Below are 23,446 nucleotides of genomic sequence, written 5' to 3'. Positions count from 1 at the left end.
GTAAATGAAACCGAGCATTAGCACTCCCGAAGACTGAGGAAACCAGACATCATAGAATGGAAACGATGGAAGATCCATAGTACTTGAGTCCAAATAACAGCCGATGCAAATGTAAACAATATCGAACTGTTCCATCAAGAAAAAAATAAATAAATATAATAAGCCAGCGATAAGAAGGTACGCAGAAAACCTGACCGGAAAACAGCTGACGATGGAAATGTACTGAGAAATGAGAGACATAATAAGGAGATGGGAAGAATATTTTGAGGCCTTATTGAATGAAGAAAATGAAAGATTTCTAAGAGGAGATGGAAACACAAATTGTGGACCAGTCACAGAAATAACAAAAGCTGAGGTTAGAGTGGCACTGTGAAAGATGAAAAAAAGTAAAGCGGTGGGACCGGATGGCATACCTGCAGAAGCCAGGAAGGTTCTTGATGAGGAATGAATTGACATATTGTGGCAGTTAATGAAAAAGATTATGGAAAGCGAGATGATACCCCAAAAATGGAGAGAAAGTATATTGTATTTGAAAGAATTATGGATGAAAGATTATGGCAACAAGTTTCAAACGGTAGACAGCAACTAGGATTCATGAAGGGGCTCAGCACTGGATAGTATTTTTACTCTGAGACAAATTATGCAAAAGTACAGAGAAAAGCAAAAGGTCCCGCATATGGCCTTTATAGACCTTGAGAAGGCTATGACCAAGTACCACGTCAGGACTCCTGTCTCTTTGCCAGCAGGATGTGCTAACCCAGTGCCAGCATTCACTCCCAATGAGCTGAAGAGTAGGAAGAGGTTCATAGGGCCTATTCAGGATAGTGTTGGTTCCCCCTTAGTACATTTTAATTAAGAGACTATACGGACAAGGGATGGCAGTATTTAGCATAGAAATCCAAATCCCAGATTACCCAGAGTTTCAGCTCCCCACATACTGCCACTAGAATCGCTGACAGAAGAAACCAACATAAAAGAAAAGTGTAAGGGAATTGTTTGAGCTCTTCATTCCATATGATGAGCTTGCTGCCATGACTGTCTTCACCAACGACAAGATACATCTTCTGAGGGTGAGGTAAAAGATTTCTCACCAACACAAACCTAACAAGCATCACAGAACTCAAGGCCCTGATCTGGATCCTTGTCATGTCAGGCATCAGACCTGGTCAACTTTTGATGGCTGTCCCCTTTATCAGAGTACAACGAGCAACAGAAGATTCTGTTTCCTGATGAGGGCCTTGCGGTTCGACAACTCAACGACACGAACTTAGAGAGTGGCACTGGACAAGCTGGCACCCATCAGGACACTGAGATAAATTTGTTACAGCCTGCAAGACATGTTATGTGCCAGGACCACACGTCACCATTGATGAGCACATTGTGCCTTTCAGGGGAAAATGCTGTTTCAAGAAGTATATCCCCAACAAGCCTGCAAAGTATTATGGCATTCCATTATATTATAGTGTAACTTATGAACTTTGATTTTTTTCTATCAACTTACCTTTGTTTTTTCTCAATTTACTTTTGTATCATTCCAGTACATATATACTTGTAATTAATTTTGTAACTTATTATTCATTGTGAAGTCTATTTTAATCAGCTATTTACCTGTCATTGTAATATATATTTACTTGTTATTAGACATTATTGAATTGAATTATGGTTTTTTGGCTCACAAGCCAAGCACTGGGACAGCTCAGGCCATTCAGCGGTTATACATTAAAGTTCAATAATGACAATATCAATAATGTACAGACTAAATAAATAAAAAACATATACTGTAGCTTTAAAAGAAGACCAGCGTCAATAATAAATCCAAAAAATGTCCTGGCATCATACATCAACCCTTCTCCAAGGACCTCGGGAAAGTTGAGCGTGCCACTCCCATACCCCAGTACTGGGACACTCAACCAGCAAGTGTATTACAGTCAAGTGGGCCAAACTATCTTCATAAAAAGGTTGAATAAATATAAGGTCTCTAAAAATACTATAAAGTTTACTGCGCTGTATATATAATAAATTATGTAAAAAAAAAAAAAAAAAAAAAAAAAATGGTCAAATACTACTAATCTCCTTTTAAAATAACCTCCAAATAATTAAAGCTTATAAAAATAGTTTAATTTTCATTAAAAATTTAATTATATTAGTATCGATATTACATTCCCCCCATACAGGTTGATCTTCTGACTTGATTAAAAAAAAAACACACACACACAAGACATTCAACAAGGATATGTTCCACAGTTAACCAACTATTGCATGAGTTGCATTGTGGGATTTGTCTTTCCTCTCCACTTTGCAACAAATACCTATGTGTGATGTACGTACGGCCAATACACAATCAGGTCAGAACTGCACTTGTCCTCCGATCAGGTTGGTTTGACAGTTGCCATTTTTAATATGTCTAATAGCCTTTGGGTTAACATTGCCTTCTAATCTGTCCCACCAATTCTGCCATTTATTTAACATGAGGGAGTGAATAATTTCTTTAAAATCACCATGTGGAATGCTAATTTTGGTGGTATTTTGCAATCCAATGGCTTCTTTAGCTGCTGTGTCTGCCTTCTTGTTAACTAAAATCCCAACGTGGTATGGTATCCAACAGAATCTCACTTTGATACGTTTCCGTGAGTGCAAGATGAACAGCCAGTCTTGCACTTCTTGTATTAAATCTTGTATTAAATGGTGAGAGGACATGTGCTGCTTCAACACAATTAAAATTACCCTTATATATTACAATTGACTGATTGATTGGTGAGTTATCTGGCGTCACAACTACCAGGTCACCGACACCGATTACTACTGTTGATCTTTCAACATTTTAATAATATTATACAACATTCAAAATACCTTTATCTTTATGAGAGATATATGATTTATTTTTAAAATAAATAAATTTCTGATAAAAATAAAAATAATATTCCGATAAAAAGAATTGTGATTGATCACATAACAGTAAAACTATTAAAAAGAAAAAAAAAATGCATATACTAAGACAGCACAGCTGTCAGATATATTGAGAAGACCAGCTTCTTTGTAAAAGAGATAATGTTATTAATACATGCGCTTTGCTCCCAACAGTTTTACCATGCTATAATTACCCCCTGCTTCACTAATATAACTTAAAAAACGATTCCTAAGTTCCACCAGACTGGGACACTCAACCAGCAAATGCCTAACGGTTAGTTGAACTAAGCAATTGTCACAGAAGGGCTCATTCATCCCCATCATCAGATAGCCATGAGTTAAACGCGTATGGCCAATACGTATCTACACAATACAATCTCCCACTTCCTTGGTATTAGGTCATATTTCCAAGGGTGTGTCTGACTAGTAATTTCTTTCATTTTATTGGGGCCTACTCTGTCCCACTGAAGTACCCATATAGCTTTGACGTAAGTATTTTGATATGACTCTCAAGTCCTAATTCCTGCCTACGGATAAATAGTGGGGGAAAACCTGACTCAACATATAGGCTTTCTACTGGAGAAGTTCTATAGGCTCCCGTACAAATACGTAAAGCAAATTATGGACACATCTAATTTCTGCAGTGTTGTCTTGCATGCACAACCATAAACTTGACAACCATAATCAATTTTGCTTAGGCATAACACCTGGTACATCCTCAAAAGGGTGATTCGATCTGCCCCCAAATTAAAATTAGATACAACTTTAAGAAAATTAAGACGAAGCTTCACGTTACATACAACTTCATTAACATGTTGAGTAAAAGTTAATTTCTTATCAAATGTAACACCTAGATACTTAATGCTATCTTCATAAGGTAAAATCGAATCATTTAAAAACAGCGTAGGGATCTCTTCCACTCTTCTTAATCGGCAAAATCGTATAGCTTTGGTTTTTTCTGGTGAAAATTTGAACCCTTTAGCACTGCCCCATAATGTTTAAGCATTAATAGCAGTCTGAATCTTTTGACAAGCTTCGACAGCTGTACACTTGCTACAGATTATTGCATAATCATCAGCAAAGGACAGACCATGCACCCCGACAGGAACTTGTTCTAGTAGGCCGTTGACAGCTACATTAAAGTGTGTTGGACTAAGGACGTTTCCCTGAGGTAACCCTTCTTCTTGAGGGTAAGCAGAAGAAATGTAAGAGCCCACTCTTACTTTCAGGTAACGTTCTGACAAAAAATCTTTCAGACAATAGAACAAATTACCCACAATACCCCACTCAACAAGTTGCATAAGGATACCCCCTCGCCAGGTAGTGTCGTAGGCTTTTTCTAGGTCAAAGAACACTGCAACAGTCTGGTTTTGCACAGCAAAAGCATTCTGTATCTCCCGAGTAAGGAACATCAAAGGGTCAGAAGTACTTCTCTTTTTCCTAAAGCCAAACTGCCGATTAGATAAAATATTCTTTGAATCCAAATACCACACAAGTCGAGCATTGACCATCCCTCTCATAAATCATGCTAACACAACTAGTTAGAGCAATTGGCCTATAGTTCTTAGGAAGGAAGGAATCTTTAAAAGGTTTTAAAACAGGTACAATAATCGATATCTTCCAAGACTCAGGTGAAGTTCCTGAAAGCCAAAAACTGTTTAAAATGTCTAAAAGAAATTGTTTTGTACTTCTAGGCAAATTAAAAATCACTGAGTACAGTATATCATCTTCCCCAGGAGATGTTGGGGAAGATAACGAGATTGCATGATCTAATTCTTTCATGGTGAAAGGAAGATTATACGACTCTGAATTTAAACTAACAGCAGGAACAACTGTGGTACCATCCCTAATATTCCTGAATGCAGGAGAGTAATGTAGGGCACTAAATATATTAGAGAAATGCCTACCAAAGGTTTCTGCAACTTCTCCAGAATCAGATATGAGGAAGCCATCAATTTTCAATATAGGCAAGGGAGGTGGAGAAAATTTCCCTTGCAGCTTTCGGATTCTGTGCCAGACAAACGACATAGGGGAATCATATTTTAATTCACTTATATATCTGATAAAAGATTCCCTCTTTGCCTGCTTAAATGTTTTCTTTTGCTTAGCAAGAGCTCTTTTATAGATAATTTTATTTACCAAGCAAGGATATCTACGATATCTCTTGTAGCAAGTTCTTGTTATCTTTCGGCTCAGGGCGCATGCATCACTCCACCAAGGTACTAGAGGACGACAAGGCTTACCAGAAGTTCGAGGAATAGACAGCATGGCACCACACAACAATATACCGGACCCAGCACTGTGGGCATGGCTTGACTTGAAAAATTTCCCCTCGCTCGACCACGTCAGGTACTCTAGTTTTACGGGTGGAGAGGCATGCCATCCAACTCCACCCTCCATCAAGTTAAAAGAGCAGTCAATTCCATAGTCCAAAACTATGCCAAGGTCGTCAACGAAAGAAGAAGAAGGGAAGGGGGAAAATTTATAAGAGGAGGAGTAAAGGAGTTAAAGGTCCCAATGTTCAGTTGGATCCACAGCAAAGAGCGTAGGCATAAAGGGGCATACTCTCTCTGCAGCGGATCCCTAAGCCCCCACCTCGTCAAGGAGTTGGGGGGATCAGGGGGAGAGCCAGACTCAAGCCCATGCAGAAGGGTCTAAATATTAAAGCAACATCTCATTCCCAAGTTACGTATAAGTATGAAAAGGGGCCTAGCTCCCTCAACCTTCTAAATGCCATCGATAAGAAGGTTGCAAGAGCAGTGAGGGGTTGGGTGCATTTACCTCACTCGATCCCGACCTGTCTCTTGAGGCTCCCCACCAGGGATGGTGGTTTGGCATCCCCAGCCTGGTGGAAAAAGAAATCTTGGGAAAAATGACACTTCTGCACTCGCTTTCGAATAGCCAAGATCAAGCCGTAAAAGCGGATCTTGGGCAAGGAAGCGAGGAGTATGGCTCGTAGACGTCATGTTGAGGTTATCGACGCTCGATCTGTTCGAGTGTTGAAGCAGCAACTGGCGTCGGAGCATCAAGATGCCTGGAATCGGAGTTGGCATGGACAGGGGGCACAAGCCTTCTTCGATGACCCGGGAGCAAATCTTCTCCTTGTGGCTACAGCAGAGATCGCTGGACGTCTCCCTCTTGATCTGCTCCGGCTCAGAGCACAGACTGTCTCGTGCCAAGTTAGTAGGGCAGTAGGCAGGATCCCAATTGACCAACTGTGTCCCTGACCTGTAGAAGATGCAATGAAGGGGCAGAGGATCTCTGTCATTTGCTGCAGAGATGTCCTTCGCTTCAGCATCACAGGATCAGGCGACACAACGTGATCCTGCATAAAGTCTCTACTTGGTTGAGATTGGCTGGTTGGACTGTGAGCATGGAACCCACGATAAGAACTGGTGTCTCTTTCATAAAGCCTGATCTGATCATACAGATGGGCGAGCGGACTAATGTGATTGACCTATGTGTTCCCTGGGAGCGAAGTCCCGTCTCCATAATGGAGGCGGAGAAAGCCAAGGAAAGTAAATACTGTGCCCATGATGCCGCGATCCGGAATTACCTTGGGTCCTTGGATATATTCCGGGGAGCGCAGGGTCCGGTTGGGTATCATGGTGTCGCGGTGGGAGCTAGAGGAGGCGTAAGATCTGCCACTAAAATGCTACTTCGCTCCCTGAGTATTGGCGGTGGGCCCATGTATTACTCCGGCTGGCATCCTAGCAACCAGCTCAGAACTGGCACGGACACGGGGAACCAGACTGTTTAATTAAAACAAAGCATCGCGATGGTTATGGCTGATAACGCGATGTGATTTCTGCCCAGTGCTCTGAATGTCAAAGTGAAGAGATTCAATCAAGCGCGGGTAAACGGCAGGAGTAACTATGACCTTCTCCTCACTTTTCTGAAGTAAGCGCAAGACTGAGCGACACTGTAAAAGCAGTAAACTCGGTAAGAGCAGTCTCGGTCTGATTTTCATCCAAAACTGGGATTTACGGAAGGAAAGTGAAAGAGATCTGGCCCGTCTCTTAAGTGCTTAAGTTACTTAAGCACTATTAACAAACCCATTAATTTAGGTCATAGTTTACTAGTGGTCCACCTCTCCGAGGTCTCCCCCAGCGATCCATTATAATGGAGCTAACGGATCCTCGGAATGGTTCAACTCGTCCTTTCTCCCCGACAGAGGTGGAGATTGTGGGCCATTCTGATCCCCTTCTAGGGGGATCAAACCGGCGGTTGGATTCACCCCCTTCTGTCCGGAGCCCCACACTCCAAGCCAGTGGGGCAACGTCGGTGGCGCCGTAGATGGCGAGGACATGCAAAACTCGGGCTTGTTAGCCCCCACATTTGTCCTAGGTGTAAGAAGGAGTTTAGGAGCTTTAAAGGCCATAGGCTACATGAGAGAAAGGCACATCCGGAGGAATTCCATACTGCTAACATCGAACGCCTTGAAAGAAAAGGGCTGCCCTTCACTATGGAAGAACTCAGGATGATGGCCGCCTACGAAGTGAGAAACCCTAAAACAGTGCATATCAACATGGCACTGTCCAAGCATGTATTGCCAGAAAGAACGGCAGCTAGCATCTGCTACAAGAGAAAGACAGCTGATTACAGATGTCTTCTCAAGGAGCTGATGGAAGAGAGGGCGGTCCTGCCCACCTCTACTCTGACTGGAGAGACCAATAGTCAGGGTAGGCAGGAATGGAGCCATGATGACCTAGTCACCATGGCTTACTTTGAATTGACCCAAGGTATGGACAAGCACATCAACAAGGAGATCTGTGCCGAGATTTTCCCTAGCCGATCCCTCGCTAGCATAAGAAGTAAGAGAAATACAAGGGAATATCGGGATGTGCTTGCCATCCTCAAATCGGAAATGGAACAAAATGATAATGACCTTGTAGGTGACGTCCTGCCAGTGGTTGGGGCGATCACTGATACCCTAATGATACCACAGGTAGGAGTTCAGACCGAAGCCTTTGCTGACGGGATGAAAGACTACCTTAACCAATTTGAACGCAATGGTGTAGTCCTGCCGACTGCGCAAGCAGAAGGCCTTAGGGACCGTGACCACCAAACCCGGATGAGACGTAACGGCAGCAGAGAAGCGAGTCCAGTGTCTTCAGAGGGCTCAGTGAGAGAGGAGCCAAGGAGAAGAGAAGGTCTGACTGGTACAGACCTTGATAAGATCAGGAGGGAGGTTTTTGGCGCGAGGCCTCCCAGGAGACGACAGCTAGAGAGAACCGCGGACCCAGTCACTGACAAAAGAGTGAGAAAAAGGAGAGAATATGCGGCAGTCCAGAGGAATTGGAATAAGAACAGGAGTAGGACTGCCCAGAATGCCATACTGGGAAAGGACCCCCTGGCTGAGCCGACCCTCCCTGAGGGTACGGTCGAGTTTTGGGGTAGCCTTTTTGGCCGAGCCAGTCCGCCAGCTGTGACTGAAGGCAATGAACCTGCCCTGGGTAGCATATCCATCGTTGAGCCTGTCTCCTTGGAGGAGGTTCAATGGATGAAGAAGAGCCCAAATCTGAAGTCGGCTCCCGGGCCAGATGGTGTTAAACCAGCTGACCTTAGGAGAGTGCCAGACGCAGAGGTGAAGAGAGTTTATGATTTAATACTCTCTTCACAGATATGCACTCAGGAGTGGGCTCAGGGACGAACAACTCTGCTCCCCAAGGTTGATGACCCGGTGTCGCCTGGCCAGTTCAGGCCGATTACCATTACCTCAGTGGTGACAAGAGGATTGCACAAATTGAATTGAATTGAATTTATAAATTTTGTGGCAATTTGCCACGCGCCGGAGCCAAAGGCCATTCAGCGCATATATATCAACAAGATATATTTACTAAAAAAGGTATACATAATTAATCCAAATTATTAAAATAAACTTCATATTAAAATACTCAATTAAATATCATAAAACAAATGGATTTCCTTAAGAAATTTAAAAATCTCTTCTACGGGAGCACCCTCTCCTAAAATATCTGACAAAGGTTTGTTGGTGAAACCAAACCGACGTCTATGATTAAAATAAAGAGGACAGTCAACAAATATATGCCTCACTGTAATGCCAACATTACAATTGGAGCATTGAGGAACCTGCCTCTCTGCTCCACTAGTTAAAAGATACCGGTGAGTTAAAAAAGTATGCCCTATACGCAGGCGTGTTAAAACTATACTAGATCTTCTATCCATCCCAACAGAAGGGGACCAGGGATGAACAGAAGGTCTGATCGATTTCAGCTTTAGATTACTATTCAAGTTGGACCAGTGATTCTGCCACTTAGTCCTACAAAATGATTTAATAAAAAGTTTAAAATCTTCACAGGGAACCCTCACAGAGTGGGAAGCCCGGGAGGAAGCTGCCTGCTTAGCGGCTGTATCAGCCAGCTCGTTACCACGAATTCCCACATGCGAGGGAACCCAACAAAACTTTACACCGATGCGTTTTCGAGAATGCAGGAGGACCAGCCAATCCTGCACCTCTTGGACGAGTTGATTAGATGGCATCAACTTCTGGAGTGCAGCTAGGGAACCCTGGGAATCACAATAAATAATATAAGAGTCCCCAGTGCTACCTGTACTAAAAATAAATTTCAAAACGCTAAAAATAGCAAAAATCTCTGCATTAAAAATTGAGAATTTAATAGGGAGGCTTTTTGTAATTGTTCTGTCACCGACGATGACAGAACATCCAACTCCATTTGCTGATTTTGATCCATCTGTATATACAGCAATCGAGTTACTATGCTCAGAAACATGGCCGGCCAAGAAGCTACTTTTAAGCTGAACACTTGAAGCTGATCTTTTTGTTGTCTCTAAACCTGGCAAATATCTAAAGGAGGCCTACACCAAGGAGGGAATTTAGAAAATGTAGTTTCCATAACCAGTGGAGGAATAAGGCCTACCTCTCTCGCACTTATGTTTAATCTAACTTCAAGGGGCTTAGGCAATGTAGGTTTAGTTGGTGCTCTGTCAACAGGATGTTTTATATACTTAAAATTTGGATTAGATTGAGAGGTTAGTGCTCTTGACAATATCGGAGACCTTGTTCCTCCCTCCGAATGAAAAGAGGAAGAAAACCAGAGTCTACATAAAGGCTCTCAACAGGAGACGTTTTAAAAGCACCTGTACAAATACGCAATGCCATATTGTGTACTACATCCAGCTTACCTAACAAGGTCTTACATGCAGAGCCATAAACCTGAGATCCATAATCAATCTTACTCAAGCATAGTGCCTGATAAATTCTTAATAAAGTAGTACGGTCTGCTCCAAAATTCAGGTTACTAACAACTTTAAGAATATTGCACCGCTGTTTAACATTTACTACAGTCTCATTTATATGTTCAGCAAAAGTCAATTTTTTGTCAAAAATAATTCCTAAATATTTGACTTTATCTTCATAAAGCAAGATAGAACCTTCTAAAAATAAGGTTGGAATCTCTTCCCTTCTTCGTGTTCTGCAAAAACGTATAGCTTTAGTTTTTTCTGCAGAAAATTTGAAACCTTTACTATTAGCCCAGGAAGTAGCAGCATTAATTGCAAACTGAATTTTAGTACAAGCTTCAACTGCAGTAGCTCTACTACAGACTATAACAATATCATCCGCGAATGCTTGACCAGTTACTCCAACAGGGAGATGTTCAAGTAAACCATTAATGGCAACATTAAAAAAGGTTGGACTAAGCACACTCCCTTGTGGAATGTCTTCTTCCTGAAGATACTCTGATGAGAAGGTAGAGCCAATTCTAACTTTAAGGTACCGGTCAGGACCAGGAAGTCTTTGGCAAAATTAAACATATTGCCACCAATACGCCATTTCAACCAGCTGCATTAAAATACCAACCCTCCAAGTAGTATCAAATGCTTTTTCCAGATCAAAGAACACGGCAATTGTTTGATTTTGGACTGCAAAAGATCCTTGCAAAGCGGCTTGCCGCCAGGGTCCCCACCTCCGAAAGGCAAAAAGGATTCAAGCCTGAGGATGGTGTGGGAGCCAACCTCTTGTTGCTGCGTGAGATGATCGATGGGGCAAAGTCGGATCTAAACAATCTGTACATTGCCTTTATCGATTTTAAGAAAGCCTTTGACTCTGTAAGCCATCCAGGGCTACTCCATGTCCTGAGAGTGGCAGGACTAGATCAACAGTCTCTGTTGTATCTGGAGAATCTGTATGCGAACTCTAGCACTGAGATTGCAGGAGTCAAGGTTGACGTTACCAGAGGAGTAATGCAGGGAGATCCTCTCTCTCCATTACTCTTCAATGTGTGCTTGGAGCATGTCTTAAAGAAGCTCCCAGAGGGTGTCGGGGCAACACTCTATGGTGAATTAATAAAGTATCTTGCTTTTGCGGATGATATCGTGGTAGTTGCTACCTCAGGAGTGGGATTGCAAAGATCTGTAGAGACGCTTCTGAGAGAGGCGAAGAAGTTGGGCCTGGAAGCAGGCATTGATAAGTGTGCTACTGCTGGTATCAAGTGCGACCGCAGTAAAAAGGCTTGGTACTGTGATGTCTATAAGTTCTCAGTACTGGGCCAAGAACTCCCAGCCATGAGCACGGATGGCTTTTATAAGTACTTGGGAGTTGAGCTTGGCATAGAGAGGCAGGGATGCCCCTCTAAACTGTTGGGGAGGCTGAAGGCAGAATTGGTAAACCTTCAGCGAGCTCCGCTCAAACCCCAGCAGAAGTTCTGGGGACTTAAAGTGGTGCTACTACCTCGCTTCCTTCACGCAACTGTCCATGGCCGCCTTAAGGGTTACCATCTGCAGGCTATGGACAGGGAAGTGAGGAAGTTTGTGAGGAATGCACTCCATCTTCCCAAGGATACCCCAATTGCTGGCTTTCATGCCAGTGTTGGGGAGGGAGGATTGGGTGTCTATAATTTCGCTAAGAGAACACCAATAGCGATTAACCGTATGCTAAATAGACTTTCGAAAGCAACGGAGGACCTTGTTGCCAGGGCAGCCAGTGAGAGATTAAAGGCTATCCAGGTGCCCCCAGCCCAGGACTGGGGGCCCAAGTTATATGAGTCTATAGATGGAGTCGGACTCCAAGAAGCCTTAGACTCTCCGGAGCCAAAGTGGTTAGACTCTGGTACGCGTCTCCTGAAAGGGGGTACCTACTGTAATGCCGTGAAGCTTCGTTTGGGGGTCTTAACAACTCCCTCTCGAAGTTCTTGGGGTAGAGACAGAAGCAGCCGACGTGATCTTGGCTGTGGTGCCCCGGGTACACTGCATCACATAATGCAGGTGTGCCCACAAGTGCAGCCGTGGCGGATCAGGAGGCACGACAGAGTACTAGACTACGTGAAGAAGAAGGCTGAGGAGTCCGGCTTTAAGACAGTGAAAGAGGCACGCGTCTCTACCAATGCTGGGTTGCGAATACCAGATCTCATTGCGTGGAATGAGATCGGATCCAGCGTCATTGACGCCCAAATTGTTTCTGATAGCAATGTGAAGCGTATGGACTACTTTTACAAGTTGAAAAAGTCCAAGTACGACACATTGCCTATCAAGCAATTTGGAGAACAACTGACCTCCAGGGAGCCGGTGATAGAGACCATAACGGCGAACTGGAGGGGTGTCATCTCCGCCGACACTGTGAATGTATTAAGGAGCTTGGGTATGTCAAGGCGAGAGATAGACCTGCTCTCAGTTAAGATCCTAGAGGGCGGGCTATCGATATACTCGAATTATATGGGCATGAGTGGAGCTGGCATGCTTTGAGTTGGATTGTTTTGGCGTAGAATTGATAAGATCAGGAAAGCCCCGTGGTGCATCCTAAGAATAAGCTATGTGCCTGTGGAGAGATAGATGGGCGTTCAAAATTGTCAACATCAGGATCCAGGGCGTCCTAGTTACGAGCATGTTGGTCACCCTACAAGCTTTAGGGAAAAGAGTCCGCATGATGAGTCGAGGCAGCCTGTTTAGGTGTACCTGGTACTCTGAGGACGATAACCAGAGAATTCTAAAACAGCGTCAATACGCAGTGACACAGCGAGGATGGAATAAAAACCGAGGACGAGTGGTACAGAACGCTTTGATGGGCGGCAAGACCCCCACTTCGTGACAGGACATGCTATCCGCCAGGCACGGCCGAGTTCTGGCTGTCCCTCTTTGAAACCTCCAGCCCGCCCATCAACTCAAACCATCAACCAACAGTCATGGAAAAGACCTCCATAATCAAACCAGTGACTATAACTGAAATAGAATGGATGAAACGAAGGACGAAGCTCAATACTGCACCGGGCCCAGACGGAATTCGCCCCTCCGATCTTCGGAATGCAGAATCTCCACTCCTCATGGACTTCTTTAATTTTATCTTGGCAAAAAGAACAGCCACTGCCGACTGGGCGAGCGGCAGCACAAGCTTACTACCTAAAATCGACAATCCCCGTGGGGCCGGGGACTATAGACCAATCACGGTCACATCCGCCGTGACCAGAGGACTACACAAGATCCTAGCTAGATGCGTGGCGGAGCTGTTCCCCTCATCAATGCGACAGAAGGGCTTCAAGGCGGAAGAGGGGATCAGCGCTAACATCATGCTATTAAAAGACATAATAAAGGAGGCGAAACAAAAATTTAACACAGTCTATATAGCCTATATAGACTTTAAAAAGGCATTCGACTCGGTTGGCCATCCCCAACTGATAGAAGCCTTGGAAGGCGCTGGCTTCAGTAACGATTCAACCGAATATTTATCCAGCTTCTATAACAAGATATCTACCGAAATCCTCGGAACCAGGGCAAGCATTAGGAGGGGAATGATGCAGGGAGACCCACTGTCACCGCTCCTCTTCAATCTTGCTCTGGACAAGGCCCTGTCAGAGCTCCTGCCAGGAGTAGGGGTGCGACTCGGCACGGAACTCATAAAATACCTTGCCTTTGCCGACGACATCGTGCTCGCCGCCGAGACCAGGAAAGGGCTCCAAACAGCGATGGAAGCGCTCATCAATAGCGCAGGAAAAGTAGGTTTAACACCGGGGATAAACAAGTGCGCCACTATGGGCATAATTGGAGATAAAAGGCGGAAGGCTTGGTATTCAGACGATAGGGAATTCAGTATTGACAACAACAAAATTCCAGCACTAAAGCCCGATGGCATATATAAATACCTAGGCATTGAAATAGGGGTCAAGATCAACACCAATGGAAAAAAGGCCATCGGACAAATTAGAAGTGAACTCGGACATCTACAAAAAGCCCCCTTCAAGCAGCAGCAGAAATTTTGGGCCATTAAAAACGTGGCTATACCTCGCCTAAAACATCTTGTCCTGCACGGCAAACTCCACCGATACCACCTTAAGGAGTTAGACAGGGAGGTAAGGAAGTTCACACGGAAAGCTCTGCATCTGCCAGGTGACACCCCAACTGCGGCCTTCTACGCCGCAATCAAAGACGGCGGCCTAGGACTATACAACTTCACCCAAGAGACCCAAAATGAAGTGCGGAAATGCCTCACCCGCCTCACAAGATCACCCGACAACTTAGTAGCAGACATAGCTAAGGAAAATCTAAGATTAGTTGCTAAGGGGAACCCTACGGACTGGACAAACGAACTTTATAGAACAGTCGACGGAAAAGGACTGCAGGACGCCCCCAGTGGGCCAAAGCCTAAATGGATAGACGCTGGCACCAAAATAATGAAGGGCGGAAGCTACATCAATGCCATCAAAATGCGACTGGGAATTCTAACCACCCGAGCCCGCTCCGCCAGAGGACGCAACACAAGTGCCAGATGCGACTTGGGATGCCCCCTCCCAGGCACACTACACCATATCCTCCAGGTTTGTCCAGCCGTACAGCCATGGAGGATAAAGAGGCACGATATGATAAAAGACTACATAAGAAAGAAGCTCGACGAAAAGGGGTATAACACCGTAAACGAACCGAGCATCAGCACTCCTGAAAGACTGAGGAAACCAGACATCATAGCATGGAACGATGAAAGATCCATAGTACTTGACGTCCAAATAACAGCCGATGCAAATGTAAACAATATCGAACTGTTCCATCAAGAAAAAATAAATAAATATAATAAGCCAGCGATAAGAAGGTACGCAGAAAACCTGACCGGAAAACAGCTGACGATGGAAATGTACTGAGAAATGAGAGACATAATAAGGAGATGGGAAGAATATTTTGAGGCCTTATTGAATGAAGAAAATGAAAGATTTCTAAGAGGAGATGGAAACACAAATTGTGGACCAGTCACAGAAATAACAAAAGCTGAGGTTAGAGTGGCACTGTGAAAGATGAAAAAAAGTAAAGCGGTGGGACCGGATGGCATACCTGCAGAAGCCAGGAAGGTTCTTGATGAGGAATGAATTGACATATTGTGGCAGTTAATGAAAAAGATTATGGAAAGCGAGATGATACCCGAAAAATGGAGAGAAAGTATATTGTATTTGAAAGAATTATGGATGAAAGATTATGGCAACAAGTTTCAAACGGTAGACAGCAACTAGGATTCATGAAGGGGCTCAGCACTGGATAGTATTTTTACTCTGAGACAAATTATGCAAAAGTACAGAGAAAAGCAAAAGGTCCCGCATATGGCCTTTATAGACCTTGAGAAGGCATATGACCAAGTACCACGTCAGGACTCCTGTCTCTTTGCCAGCAGGATGTGCTAACCCAGTGCCAGCATTCACTCCCAATGAGCTGAAGAGTAGGAAGAGGTTCATAGGGCCTATTCAGGATAGTGTTGGTTCCCCCTTAGTACATTTTAATTAAGAGGGACTATACGGACAAGGGATGGCAGTATTTAGCATAGAAAGTCCAAATCCAGATTACCCAGAGTTTCAGCTCCCCACATACTGCCACTAGAATCGCTGACAGAAGAAACCAAAAACATAAAAGAAAAGTGTAAGGGAATTGTTTGAGCTCTTCATTCCATATGATGAGCTTGCTGCCATGACTGTCTTCACCAACGACAAGATACATCTTCTGAGGGTGAGGTAAAAGATTTCTCACAACACAAACCTAACAAGCATCACAGAACTCAAGGCCCTGATCTGGATCCTTGTCATGTCAGGCATCAGACCTGGTCAACTTTTGATGGCTGTCCCCTTTATCAGAGTACAACGAGCAACAGAAGATTCTGTTTCCTGATGAGGGCCTTGCGGTTCGACAACTCAACGACACGAACTTAGAGAGTGGCGCTGGACAAGCTGGCACCCATCAGGACACTGAGATAAATTTGTTACAGCCTGCAAGACATGTTATGTGCCAGGACCACACGTCACCATTGATGAGCACATTGTGCCTTTCAGGGGAAAATGCTGTTTCAAGAAGTATATCCCCAACAAGCCTGCAAAGTATTATGGCATTCCATTATATTATAGTGTAACTTATGAACTTTGATTTTTTTCTATCAACTTACCTTTGTTTTTCTCAATTTACTTTGTATCATTCCAGTACATATATACTTGTAATTAATTTTGTAACTTATTATTCATTGTGAAGTCTATTTTAATCAGCTATTTACCTGTCATTGTAATATATATTTACTTGTTATTAGACATTATTGAATTGAATTATGGTTTTTTGGCTCACAAGCCAAGCACTGGGACAGCTCAGGCCATTCAGCGGTTATACATTAAAGTTCAATAATGACAATATCAATAATGTACAGACTAAATAAATAAAAAACATATACTGTAGCTTTAAAAGAAGACCAGCGTCAATAATAAATCCAAAAAATGTCCTGGCATCATACATCACCCCCCGCCCTTCTCAAGGACCTCTTGGGAAAGTTGAGCGTGCCACTCCCATACCCCAGTACTGGGACACTCAACCAGCAAGTGTATTAACAGTCAAGTGGGCCAACGTATCTTCATAAAAAGGTGAATAAATATAAGGTCTCTAAAAATACTATAAAGTTTACTGCGCTGTATATATAATAAATTATGTAAAAAAAAAAAAAAAAAAATGGTCAAATACTACTAATCTCCTTTTAAAATAACCTACCAAATATTAAAGCTTATAAAAATAGTTTAATTTTCATTAAAAAATTTAATTATATTAGTATCGATATTACATTCCCCCCATACAGGTTGATCTTCTGACTTGATTAAAAAAAAAAACACACACACAAGACATTCAACAAGGATATGTTCCACAGTTAACCAACTATTGCATGAGTTGCATTGTGGGATTTGTCTTTCCTCTCCACTTGCAACAAATACCTAGGTGTGAGTACGTACGGCCAATACGCAATCAGGTCAGAACTGCACTTGTCCTCCGATCAGGTTGGTTTGACAGTTGCCATTTTTTCTTAATATGTCTAATAGCTTTGGGTTAACATTGCTTCTAATCTGTCCCACCAATTCTGCCATTTATTTAACATGAGGGAGTGAATAATTTCTTTAAAATCACCATGTGGAATGCTAATTTGGTGTATTTGCAATCCAATGGCTTCTTTAGCTGCTGTGTCTGCCTTCTTGTTAACTAAAATCCCAACGTGGTATGGTATCCAACAGAATCTCACTTTGATACGTTTCCGTGAGTGCAAGATGAACAGCCAGTCTTGCACTTCTTGTATTAAATCTTGTATTAAATGGTGAGAGGATTATGGCAAGGTGGGGTGCTTCTTCAACACAATTAAAATTACCCTTATATATTACATTGACTGATTGATTGTGAGTTATCTGGCGTCACAAACTACCAGGGTCCCCACCGACACCGATTACTAAATGTGATCTTTCAACTTTTATAATATATTATACAACATTCAAAATACCTTTATCTTTATGAGAGATAATAATTTGATTTAAAAATAAAATAAATTTCTGATAAAAATAAAAATAATATTCCGATAAAAAGAATTGTGATTGATCACATAACAGTAAAACTATTAAAAAGAAAAAAAAAATGCATATACTAAGACAGCACAGCTGTCAGATATATTTGAGAAGACCAGCTTCTTTGATAAAAGAGATAATGTTATTAATACATGCGCTTTCTCCCAACAGTTTTACCATGCTATAATTACCCCCTGCTTCACTAATATAACTTAAAAAACGATTCCTAAGTTCCACCAGACTGGGACACTCAACCAGCAAATGCCTAACGGTTAGTTGAACTAAGCAATTGTCACAGAAGGGCTCATTCTCCCCATCCATCAGATAGCCATGAGTTAAACGCGTATGGCCAATACGTAATCTACACAATACAATCTCCCACTTCCTTGGTATTAGGTCATATTTCCAAGGGTGTGTCTGACTAGTAATTTCTTTCATTTTATTGGGGCCTACTCTGTCCCACTGAAGTACCCATATAGCTTTGACGTAAGTATTTTTGATATGACTCTCAAGCCTAATTCCTGCCTACGGATAAACAGTGGGGGAAAACCTGACTCAACATATAGGCTTTCTACTGGAGAAGTTCTATAGGCTCCCGTACAAATACGTAAAGCTAAATTATGGACAACACTAATTTCTGCAGTGTTGTCTGCATGCACAACCATAAACTTGACAAACCATAATCAATTTTGCTTAGGCATAACACCTGGTACATCCTCAAAAGGGTGATTCGATCTGCCCCCAAATTAAATTAGATACAACTTTAAGAAATTCAAGACGAAGCTTCACGTTACATACAACTTCATTAAACAGTTGAGTAAAAGTTAATTTCTTATCAAATGTAACACCTAGATACTTAATGCTATCTTCATAAGGTAAAATCGAATCATTTAAAAACAGCATAGGGATCTCTTCCACTCTTCTTAATCGGCAAAATCGTATAGCTTTGGTTTTTTTCTGGTGAAAATTTGAACCCTTTAGCACTGCCCCATAATGTTTTAAGCATTAATAGCAGTCTGAATCTTTTGACAAGCTTCGACAGCTGTTACAAATTACTACAGATTATTGCATAATCATCAGCAAAGGCCAGACCATGCACCCGACAGGAACTGTTCTAGTAGGCCGTTTGACGGCTACATTAAAAGATGTTGGACTAAGGACGCTTTCCCTGAGGTAACCCTTCTTCTTGAGGGTAAGCAGAGGAAATGTAAGAGCCCACTCTTACTTTCAGGTAACGTTCTGACAAAAAATCTTTCAGACAATAGAACAAATTACCCACAATACCCCACTCAACAAGTTGCATAAGGATACCCCCTCGCCAGGTAGTGTCGTAGGCTTTTTTCTAGGTCAAAGAACACTGCAACAGTCTGGTTTTTGCACAGCAAAAGCATCTGTATCTCCAGAGTAAGGAACATCAAAGGGTCAGAGTACTTCTATTTTTCCTAAAGCCAAAATGCGATTAGATAAAAATATTCTTGAATCAAATACCACACAAGTCGAGCATTGACCATCCCTCTCCAATAAATCATGCTAACACAACTAGTTAAGAGCAATTGGCCTATAGTCTTAGGAAGAAGGAATCTTTAAAAGGTTTTAAAAACAGGTACAATAATCGATATCTTCCAAGACTCAGGTGAAGTTCCTGAAAGCCAAAACTGTTTATTTAAAATGTCTAAAAGAAATTGTTTTGTACTTCTAGCCAAATTAAAAATCACTGAGTACAGTAATATCATCTTCCCCAGGAGATGTTGGGGAAGATAACGGAGGATTGCATGATCTAATTCTTTCATGGTGAAAGGAAGATTATACGACTCTGAATTTAAACTAACAGCAGGAACAACGTGGTACCATCCCTAATATTCCTGAATGCAGGAGAGTAATGTAGGGCACTAAATATATTTAGAGAAATGCCTACCAAAGGATTCTGCAACTTCTCCAGAATCAGATATGAGGAAGCCATCAATTTTCAATATAGGCAAGGGAGGTGGAGAAAATTTCCCTTGCAGCTTTCGGATTCTGTGCCAGACAAACGACATATGGGGAATCATATTTTAATTCACTTATATATCTGATAAAAGATTCCCTCTTTGCCTGCTTAAATGTTTTCCTTTTACTTAGCAAGAGCTCTTTTATAGATAATTTTATTTACCAAGCAAGGATATCTACGATATCTCTTGTAGCAAGTTCTTGTTATCTTTCGGCTCAGGGGCGCATGCATCACTCCACCAAGGTACTAGAGGACGACAAGGCGGTTACCAGAAGTTCGAGGAATAGACAGCATGGCACCACACAACAATATACCGGACCCGCAGCCTGTGGGCATGGCTTGACTTAAAAATTTCCCCATCGCTCGGACCACGTCAGGTACTCTTAGTTTTTTAACGGTGGAGAGGCATGCCATCACTCCACCTCCATCAAGTTAAAAGAGCAGTCAATTCCATAGTCCAAAACTATGCCAAGGTCGTCAACGAAAGAAGAAGAAGGGAAGGGGGAAAATTTATAGAGGAGGAGTAAAGGAGTTAAAGGTCCCAATGTTCAGTTGGATCCACAGCAAAGAGCGTAGGCATAAAGGGGCATACTCTCTCTGCAGTGGATCCCTAAGCCCCCCACCTCGTCAAGGAGTTGGGATCAGGGGGAGAGCCAGACTCAAGCCCATGCAGAAGGTCTATATATTAAAGCAACATCTCATTCCCAAGTTACTGTATAAGTATGAAAAGGGGCCTAGCTCCCTCAACCTTCTAAATGCCATCGATAAGAAGGTTGCAAGAGCAGTGAGGGGTTGGGTGCATTTACCTCACTCGATCCCGACCTGTCTCTTGAGGCTCCCCACCAGGGATGGTGGTTTGGCATCCCCAGCCTGGTGGAAAAAGAAATCTTGGGAAAAATGAGACTTCTGCACTCGCTTTCGAATAGCCAAGATCAAGCCGTAAAAGCGGATCTTGGGCAAGGAAGCGAGGAGTATGGCTCGTAGACGTCATGTTGAGGTTATCGACGCTCGATCTGTTCGAGTGTTGAAGCAGCAACTGGCGTCGGAGCATCGAGATGCCTGGAATCGGAGTTGGCATGGACAGGGGGCACAAGCCTTCTTCGATGACCCACCAGGAGCAAATCGTCTCCTTGTGGCTACAGCAGAGATCGCGTGACGTCTCCCTCTTGATCTGCTCCGGCTCAGAGCACAGACTGTCTCGTGCCAAGTTAGTAGGGCAGTAGGCAGGATCCCAAATGACCAACTGTGTCCCTGACCTGTAGAAGATGCAATGAAGGGGCAGAGGATCTCTGTCATTTGCTGCAGAGATGTCCTTCGCTTCAGCATCACAGGATCAGGCGACACAACGTGATCCTGCATAAAGTCTCTACTTGGTTGAGATTGGCTGGTTGGACTGTGAGCGTGGAACCCACGATAATAACTGGTGTCTCTTTCATAAAGCCAGATCTGATCATACAGATGGGCGAGCGGACTAATGTGATTGACCTATGTGTTCCCTGGGAGCGAAGTCCCGTCTCCATAATGGAGGCGGAGAAAGCCAAGGAAAGTAAATACTGTGCCCATGATGCCGCGATCCGGAATTACCTTGGGTCCTTGGATATATTCCGGGGGGGGAGCGCAGGGTCCGGTCGGGTATCATGGTGTACGGAGAGATAGATGGGCGTTCAAAATTGTCAACATCAGGATCCAGGGCGTCCTAGTTACGAGCATGTTGGTCACCCTACAAGCTTTAGGGAAAAGAGTCCGCATGATGAGTCGAGGCAGCCTGTTTAGGTGTACCTGGTACTCTGAGGACGATAACCAGAGAATTCTAAAACAGCGTCAATACGCAGTGACACAGCGAGGATGGAATAAAAACCGAGGACGAGTGGTACAGAACGCTTTGATGGGCAGACCCCCTCTTGACAGGACATGCTATCCGCCAGGCACGGCCGAGTTCTGGCTGTCCCTCTTTGAAACCTCCAGCCCGCCCATCAACTCAAACCATCAACCAACAGTCATGGAAAAGACCTCCATAATCAAACCAGTGACTATAACTGAAATAGAATGGATGAAACGAAGGACGAAGCTCAATACTGCACCGGGCCCAGACGGAATTCGCCCCTCCGATCTTCGGAATGCAGAATCTCCACTCCTCATGGACTTCTTTAATTTTATCTTGGCAAAAAGAACAGCCACTGCCGACTGGGCGAGCGGCAGCACAAGCTTACTACCTAAAATCGACAATCCCCGTGGGGCCGGGGACTATAGACCAATCACGGTCACATCCGTCGTGACCAGAGGACTACACAAGATCCTAGCTAGATGCGTGGCGGAGCTGTTCCCCTCATCAATGCGACAGAAGGGCTTCAAGGCGGAAGAGGGGATCAGCGCTAACATCATGCTACTAAAAGACATAATAAAGGAGGCGAAACGAAAATTTAACACAGTCTATATAGCCTATATAGACTTTAAAAAGGCATTCGACTCGGTTGGCCATCCCCAACTGATAGAAGCCTTGGAAGGCGCTGGCTTCAGTAACGATTCAACCGAATATTTATCCAGCTTCTATAACAAGATATCTACCGAAATCCTCGGAACCAGGGCAAGCATTAGGAGGGGAGTGATGCAGGGAGACCCACTGTCACCGCTCCTCTTCAATCTTGCTCTGGACAAGGCCCTGTCAGAGCTCCCGCCAGGAGTAGGGGTGCGACTCGGCACGGAACTCATAAAATACCTTGCCTTTGCCGACGACATCGTGCTCGCCGCCGAGACCAGGAAAGGGCTCCAAACAGCGATGGAAGCGCTCATCAATAGCGCAGGAAAAGTAGGTTTAACACCGGGGGATAAACAAGATGCGCCACTATGGGCATAATTGGAGATAAAAGGCGGAAGGCTTGGTATTCAGACGATAGGGAATTCAGTATTGACAACAACAAAATTCCAGCACTAAAGCCCGATGGCATATATAAATACCTAGGCATTGAAATAGGGGTCAAGATCAACACCAATGGAAAAAAGGCCATCGGGACAAATTAGAAGTGAACTCGGCATCTACAAAAAGCCCCCTTCAAGCAGCAGCAGAAATTTTGGGCCATTAAAAACGTGGCTATACCTCGCCTAAAAACATCTGTCCTGCACGGCAAACTCCACCGATACCACCTTAAGGAGTTAGACAGGGAGGTAAGGAAGTTCACACGGAAAGCTCTGCATCTGCCAGGTGACACCCCAACTGCGGCCTTCTACGCCGCAATCAAAGACGGCGGCCTAGGACTATACAACTTCACCCAAGAGACCCAAAATGAAGTGCGGAAATGCCTCACCCGCCTCACAAGATCACCCGACAACTTAGTAGCAGACATAGCTAAAGAAAATCTAAGATTAGTTGCTAAGGGGAACCCTACGGACTGGACAAACGAACTTTATAGAACAGTCGACGGAAAAGGACGCAGGACGCCCCCAGTGGGCCAAGCCTAAATGGATAGACGCTGGCACCAAAATAATTGAAGGGCGGAAGCTACATCAATGCCATCAAATGCGACTGGGAATTCTAACCACCCGAGCCCGCTCCGCCAGAGGACGCAAACACAAGTGCCAGATGGCGACTTGGAATGCCCCCTCCCATCCACACTACAGATATTCCTCCAGGTTGGTTCCAGCCGTCGCAGCCATGGAGGCTAAATGAGGCACGATGATGATAAAAAGAAGTACGTAATAAGAACGAAGCTCGACGAAAAAGGGTTGGTATAACACCGTAAATGAAACCGAG

The 23,446-nt window shown here is 43.6% G+C and overlaps 2 long non-coding RNA genes across 2 annotated transcripts in view; one reads left to right on the top strand and one right to left on the bottom strand.

The window, feature by feature from the left end:
• Window positions 1-6,776, bottom strand: part of LOC135210703 (uncharacterized) — a 9,323-nt gene extending 2,547 nt beyond the window's left edge. Inside the window, exon 1 of the long non-coding RNA XR_010313565.1 lies at window positions 6,656-6,776. This is a non-coding gene — a long non-coding RNA (uncharacterized LOC135210703). The remainder of the gene's footprint in view (window positions 1-6,655) is intronic.
• Window positions 1-23,446, top strand: part of LOC135210702 (uncharacterized) — a 224,615-nt gene that overhangs the window by 2,566 nt on the left and 198,603 nt on the right. The gene's annotated exons all lie outside the window — the stretch shown is intronic.

The sequence above is a fragment of the Macrobrachium nipponense genome, chromosome 4 (genome assembly GCF_015104395.2).
Source record: "Macrobrachium nipponense isolate FS-2020 chromosome 4, ASM1510439v2, whole genome shotgun sequence".
NCBI classification, from domain to species: domain Eukaryota; kingdom Metazoa; phylum Arthropoda; class Malacostraca; order Decapoda; family Palaemonidae; genus Macrobrachium; species Macrobrachium nipponense.
The sequence above is the reverse complement of the archived record's forward strand: the minus strand, read 5'-3'. Positions and strand labels throughout refer to the sequence as shown.